This window comes from Tupaia chinensis, unplaced genomic scaffold, assembly GCF_000334495.1.
Source record: "Tupaia chinensis unplaced genomic scaffold, TupChi_1.0 Scaffold144586_1, whole genome shotgun sequence".
Lineage (NCBI taxonomy): Eukaryota > Metazoa > Chordata > Mammalia > Scandentia > Tupaiidae > Tupaia > Tupaia belangeri.
This window is the reverse complement of record NW_006204446.1, coordinates 188,318-196,132: the sequence shown is the minus strand read 5'-3', so window position 1 is coordinate 196,132 and position 7,815 is coordinate 188,318.

Genomic DNA, 7,815 nt, shown 5'->3' with positions numbered 1-7,815 from the left:
AATATTAAATATATATATATATAAAGAAAGAAAGAGACAAAGAAGGCAGAGATGGCCCTATCTGTGTAGGTGTTTGGCTCTGGAAGGAGAGGTTTGGACAGAGGGTCTTCAGTTACTCTAATCTCTGAAAGCAGCAGTGCTGAGCTCAGATGTAGATGGATTCTGAAATTAGCAAGAGAAAAGAGAGGTCAGAGGCAAGAAAATGTTATTAAAATTTAAAAAAAAAAAGCTTAGAAAGAGAAAGAGAGAGAAAGTATAGGCAAAAATGGCTATATCTTTTTAGTTATTTGAACTGGAAGGAGGGGTTTGGGGAAGAGTAGTTCCTCTAGTCACTGGTTGGGGCAACATAACTCAGATGCAAATGGATTCTGAAATTAGCAAGACAAAGAAGAGATCAGAGGCAAGAAAACTATTAAAATTAAAATAAAATTAAAGACAGGGAGAGAGTGAGACAGAAACAGAGAAAAGAGTTGGCCCTACCAGTTTAGTAGTTTGGGACCAGAAGGATAGGTTTGGAACTGAGGGACTTCACTTATTGCAGTCCCTGATTGGGGCAGGACAAAACTCAGTTGTAGATGGATTCTGAAATAAGTAAGACAAAGAGAAGTCAGAGGCAAGTAAAAGCCCTTAAAACTAAAAGAAAATATAAGACAGAGAGAGACAGAGACAGAGTGAAGTAGAAATGACCCTAGATGTTCAGGTATGGAAGGAGAGGTCTGGAGTAGAGGGTCCTCAGTTAACCTAGTCCCTGAAAGTGGCAGGACAAAAGTGAGATGTAGATAGATTCTGAAATTACCAAGAGAAAGGAGAGATCATAGAAAGAGAAAGTTCTTAAAATTAAAGAAAAAATTTCAAGACAGAGAGAGAGTCACAGAGACACAGAGAAGGCAGAGATGGCTTTAACTGTCTAGGTGTTTTGGTCTTGAAGGAGAGGTTTGGAGCAGATGTTCTTCAGTTACTTTAGTCCCTGAAAGGGATAAGGCACAATACAGATATAGATTGATTCTGAAATTTGCAAGAAAAAAGAGGGTATAGGCAAGAAAAATTCTTAAAATAATATGAAATTTAAAGACAGAGATAGAGAGAGACACAGACAGAAAAGAGAGAATGTCCTACCTGTCTAGGTGTTTGTTCTAGAAGGATAAGTTTGGAGAAGAGGGTCTTTGGTTACTCCAGTTGCTGAAAGGGTCAGGGCACACTCAGATATAGATGGATTCTGACATTAGCATGATAAAGGAGAGGTCACAGGCAAGAAAACATTCTTACAATTAAAAAAAATTAAAGACAGGGAGGGTGAGAGACTGAGACAGAGAGAAGGTAGAGATTATCCTAACTGTCTAGGTTTTTGGATCTGGAAGAAATGGTTTGGAGTAGAGAGTGTCTAGGTTTTTGGATCTGGAAGAAATGGTGAGGAAGAGAGGGCCTTCAGTTACTCTGGTCCCTGAAATGGGCAGGGAACAAGTCAGATGTAGATGGATTCTGAAATTCCCAAGACAAAGGAGATTACAGTGGCAAGAATATTTCTGAAAATTAAAAAAATTGAAGACAGAGAGAGACATAGAGACAGAGAGAAGGCAGAGATGGCCCTACCTGCCTAGGTACTTGGGTGTGGAAGAAGTTTGGAGCAGAGGGTCTTCAGTTACTCTAATCTCTGAAAGGGATAGGGAACAACACAGATGTAGATGGATTCTGAAATTATTAGCATGACAAAGGAGTGGACAGAATCAAGAGTTCTTTTTTTTTTTTTTGAGAGGTTTTTCTGCTATAGGGCGTGTGCGCTCGCCAGACAGAGAGAGACGTAAAGACAGAAAGCAAGAAATCACCCCCCAGGGGGGGTGGTCACGCTGCAATCCCTTCTCCTCCATTCTCCTCTCGGGATCTTGGGCACGCACGCACACGCGCCCGGTGTGAGTTTGAGCCACCGGGTCTGGGACATGAACTGCGGTCAACTACATGGGAGTCCAGCGACATAGCCATTACGCTAACTGCTGGTTCCCCAAGAGTTCTTAAAATTAAAATAATTTAAAGACAGAGAGAGAGAGACATAGAAAAGTCAGAGATGGCCCTACCCATCTAGGTGTTTAGGTCTGCAAGATTTGGAACAGAGGGTCTTCAGTTACTTTACTTTTGTCTTAGTCTCAGGTTTTGTCTTCTAGATTAGAAATTTTATCTTTTTCAATAGTCCCTGGAAAGGGCAGGGCACAATTCAGATGTAGATGAATATTGAAATTAACAATACAGGTCAGAGGCAAGAAAAATTTCTTAAAATAAAAAAATCAGACAGGAAGAGAGAGAGAGACAGAGATAGAGACATAGAGAAAGTAGTGATGGTCCTTCCTGTGTAGGTGTATGGAAGGAGAGGTGGTTTAGAGCAGAGGGTCTTTAGTTACTCTAACCCCCAGAAAGGACAGGGCACACCTCAGATGTAGATAATTCTGAAATTAGCAAGACAAAGGAGAGATCAGAGGTGAGAAAAAGTTCTTAAAATTAAAAAATAATTTAAAGACAGAGAATGACAGGAACTGAGGCAGAGAGAAGGCAGAGATGGCACTGTCTAGAAAGAGAGGTTTAGTGCAGATGGTCTTTTGGGAAAGGGTTAGGACACAACTTATATGTAGATAGATTATAAAATTAGCAAGACAAAGAGAGTTCAGAGGTATGAAAAAGTTTTTAAAATTAAGTAAAAAAAATTAAAGACACACACAGAGAGGGACAGAGACAGAGAGAAGGCAGAGATGACTGTAACTGTCTAAGTGTTTGGGTCTGGAAGCAGAAGTTTGGAGAAGAGACTCTTCAGTTACTCTAGTCCCTGAAAAGGCACAGGGCACAACTCAGATGTAGATGGATTCTGAAATTAGCAAGACTATGGAGAAGTCAGAGGCAGGGAAATATTCTTACAATTAAAAAAAAATTAAAGGCAGAGAGAGAGACAGAGACAGAGTCAGAGAGAAGGCAGAGAGGTCCCTACCTTTTTAAGTGTTTGGGTCTGGAAGAAGAGGTTTGGTGCAGAGGGTCTTCAGTTACTCTAGGCAGTGATTCTGAAATTAGCAAGACAAAGGTGAGGGCCAAAGTAAGAAAATGTTCTTAAAATTAAAAAAAATCTTAAAGACAGAGCGAGAGAGATGCAGAGACAGAGAAAAGACAGAGATGGCCCTCTGTATCTAGGTGTTTGAGTCTGGAGGGAGAGGTTTGGACCAGAGTGTCTTCAGTTACTCTATTCTAGGAAAGGAGCAGGACACAACTCAGATTTAGATGAATTATTTCTAGGTGTTTGGTTTTGGAAGGAGAGGTTTGGAACAGATGGTCTTCAGATACTCTAGTCCCTCATTTTTTGGTGTTATTTTTTCATTGTTTTATATAATTTTGTCTAGGTCTCAGGTTTTTTTCTTCTAGATTAGAAATTTTATCTTTTTCAATAGTCTAATTTGCTATTAATATTTTTTGAGGAGAATTTGATTTCTTGTCTTATGGTTTTCCTCTCTAGGAGGTTGTTTTTTTTTGTTGTTGTTGTTTTTGTTTTTTAAATGGTGTCTATCTACTTCTCCAATTAGTGGAATGACTTTATCATATGCTGGAACTTACTGTTTTCTCTTACATTTCATTTTATCTGGTTATTTTGAATAGTCTGAAATTTTTTTCCTGATATTCCTGTGAATTCTATTAACTTGTCTGTGGATGAAGATGAGTTTTTTTGTTCCTTCTTGTTTTCTTGTATTTCTTGGGTCTATCTGCTGTTTTTTGGACATCTAATGGAGAATATACTTCTTCCTAATTTTTTGGAGTTCATTCTGTCATGTCAGAGGGGAAAATGAGCTCTACTTCTCAGGTGTGTTCTTGGGAAAGGGCCTCATCTTCCAGTCATAGAAGGGTGTATCTTGGATCTGAGTTCCACCTCTAGGCTCCAGGCCAGCAAGGGAAACTGAGGCAGGGGTACCACTGCCAGCACCCCACATCCAGGCTCCCAAGACCAGGACCCCAACCCCTAGAGAGAGTGGCCCTTGCTCTGCAGGAGAACTCCAGTTCCACACTAGGCCCCTGGCCAGCAAGGGAAACTCAGGCAGAGGCACCACTGCCACAGCCCTACTCTTAGTCTCCCAAGACCAAGACCTCACCCCCTAGAGAGGTAGGCAGGGTTATTTTTTTTTCTTTGCTCTTTCTTTTTGTTTTGTTAATACCCTCCTATTCCTAGTCCCACAAAGTGGCCCTTGCTCTGCAGGAAAGCTGAAGGTCCATCTTTAGGCCATTAGCCAGCAAGGGTAACTGAGGCCGGGCCACCACTGCCCCTGCCCCACTTCCAGGCTCCCAAGACCAGGACCCCATCCCCTAAAGAGAGTGGTCCTTGCTCTGTAGGAAAGCTCCAGTTTTATCTCTAGGCTCCTGGTCAGCAAGGGAAACTGAGGCAGGAGAACCACTGCCCCCACCTACTTCCAGGCACCCAAGTCCTGGACTCCACCCCCTAGCGAGGTAGGCAGGTTTTTATTTTTTTTTAATTTTTTGCTCTTCTATTCGTTTTGTTAATACCCTCCTCTCCAGTGTCCCACAAAGTGGCCCTTGCTCTTCAGGAGAGCTCCAGTTCCATCTCTGGGCCCCTGGTGAAAGCACAGCAAGTGACTTTTTCTTTATTCTCCTCTATACTCTTTTTGTTCCTCTTACATTATCCTCTCTTCCTCATCTTCCACCCTACCAGAGGGATAAGACAGATCTAGGATCACAATACTGAAATTCCCTAATACTGTAAGGTTCCCTGTGATCTTCCCCTGTACTGAACCACCTGTGAATACGGAGATACTATTCTTCGGACACCTGAATAGAGCACACCTCTTGAGACCACACTGCTAAAAACAACAGAAGACAGATTTCCGCATACATTAATTCACAGCAATAGGGAAACACACTTGCTCCTAAGAGATTTTCAAAAGTGAATACATCTTCCAATGGCTAGAAGTAGAAGAAGAGCCTCAGGCCTGAATAAACCAGGAAATATGTCTCCATCAAAGGAACAGAGTAACTACCCTTCATCTCTCCTAAAATCTGAGGATGTTACCAAAATGTCAGAGAAAGAATTTAGAACATCCATGCTGAACAAATTCTATGAGTTGGAACAGAAAAGAGACAAAGAACTACAGGAGATTAGGAAGTCCTTCCACGATATGAAAGGAGAAATGGACACTCTGAGAAAGAATCAGATGGAGCTCTTAGAGACAGGAAATAAAAAACTCTCTTGAAAGTATTAAAAGTCGACTAGACCATGCTGAAAATCGAATCTCTGATATATAAAACCAAAAGAGAAAGCAAAACTACAGAGCTTTTAGAAGATAACACAGCCTTTGAATTGAGAGTCATGCCATTAAAAAGATAACAAAAATATTGATCACAAAGGGTAAAAAATGGGTAAAACTGACTGCATTTAACACTGCAAACTTGGTTCATCCAAATACATAATGAATCCTGGATTAGATACTGGTTTGACCAAAGCTATAAAGTTTGGTGGTCAACTGGGGAAATCTGAAGATGGTTTACATGTCATGAGATAAAAATTTAATTGAATGGAAAGTCAGGGACTATTGACTAAGAATTAATTTTGATTATACACTCATACACATACATATGTGAAATCCAGTGGAATATGCACTAACGTACAAATGCTAGTGACCTTTGGGCAGTAGAAAGAGAAAGTTGATTGAAAAAAAAAATTTGCTTTCTGAGCCAGGCAATGACCGGTGGTTAAGATGGCTGGATCCCACATGGTCAACTGCACAGTTCAAGTCCTGGACCTGGTAGCTTGAAAAACATGCCAGATGCATGAGCTTGTGTGTCCAAAATCCCAAGAGGAGAATGGAGGTAAAGGAACTGCAGTATGGTTATTCCTCTTGAGATGCTTTCTCACTTTCCTTTTTTTCTTTCTCTCTCTGTCTCTAGCAAGTGTACACCCTTATAGAAATTTTTTTTAAGTTTGTTTTTTGTATATCTTAATTTTTTACAGTATACATGTACTGTTTCTTTAATAATAAAAGGATTATTTTAAAATATGTTTAAATAAATGAATAAAAATGAATACACAAATTGTGGAAAGCAAAAATAAATAAATAAAAACAATAAATTCAGAGGAGAAATGTTTGCTGCAAATATAATCAACATAACTAATATCCAGAATGCTTTTTAAAACAGATTAATTAATGAATAAAAAAAGCAGGCGCTCTAATTGAAAAATGGACATGAACAAGAATGTCATATAAAGAGAAATCCAAATTACATTAAACTTATGAAAAGATGGTCCAGTTTATTAGTCAACAGAAAAATAGATATCACTACCTTGCAGTAAGTGCACCACGAATTCATGGCAACACTATTCATAATAGGTCCAAACTGGAAAAGACCTAACTGTCCATGAACATTAGGATGAGTTTTTTCCATTGTGGCATAGCCATGCTTCAGAATTACCTATAGGGGGGCCAGCAAGTGGCATGGTGGTTAAAGGTGCTGGACTCCCATATGGCCAACCACGGTTCAAGTCTCGGATCTGGTGGCTTGCTTTTTCACTTCCTCTCTATCTGTCTGTCTCTCTCTGATCAAACTGGAAAATAATAATGATAATAATAATAAATAAAGTTAAATAAAATAATTCTTAAAAAAAAAAGAAATTTCCATCCAAAACCATGAGATACACTTTTTTCTCACCCCCACATGGAACCTTTTCAAAGATTGACCACATCATTGGGCACAAAGCAAGCTTCTACAGATTCAAAGGCATAGCAACTATATCCAGCATTTTCTCTGACCATGGTGGAATTAAACTTGAGTTTAATTTCAAGAGAAATCCTCAAAAATACTCAAATACATGGAAACTAAATAACCTACTCCTGAATGACTCCACAACTATGGATGAAATAACGACTGAAATTAAAAGATTCATGGAAGCCAATGATAATGAGACATGAGTTTCCATAATCTTTGGTACACTGCTAAAGAAATCATAAGGGGGAAGTTCATAGCAATTAGTGCACATAAGAGGAAGACAGAAGGAAGGCAAATGGATCACCTAACATCATGCCTTAGATAACTGGAAAGGCAACAGCAAAATAATCCGAAAAAACTCCTGGAGAAAGGAAATAATAAAGACATGAGCAGAAATAAATGAAATATAAAATAAATGAACTATACAGAAAATAAATGAAAATAAAAACTGTCTCTTTGAAAAGATAAACAAAACTGATAAATGACTAGTGAGACTTATTAAGAAGAGAGAAAGGAACCAGGTGAATCAAATCTGCAATGAAACGGGCAATATAACAACAAAGTAGAAATACTAAACATCATTACAGTATAGTATGAACAACTATATGCCAAGAAACAAGACAATCTGGATGAGATGGACAAATTCCTGGACACATATAGTCTACTCAGATTGAGCAAGGAGGATATAGAAAGTCTGAACAGGCCGATAACAAGCCATGAAGTTGAATAAGTAATAAATAATCTCCCAACAAAGAAAAGCCCTGGCCCTGATGGCTTCATCTCTGAATTCTACAAAACTTTAAATGAAGAGTTAACCCCCATTCTGCTCAAGTTATTTCTAAAGATTCAAAAGGGTGAATCTTTCCGTAATTCTTTCTATGAAGCCTCTATCACTCTTATCCTTAAAACAGATAAAAACAGGACAAGGAAGGAAAACTATAGACCAATATCTCTGATGACTATAGATGCAAAAATTCTCAACATGATACTAGCAAATCGTATCCAACAACTTATAAAAATGATTATACATCATGATCAGGTGGGCTTTATTCCAGGAATGCAAGGTTGGTTCAACATATG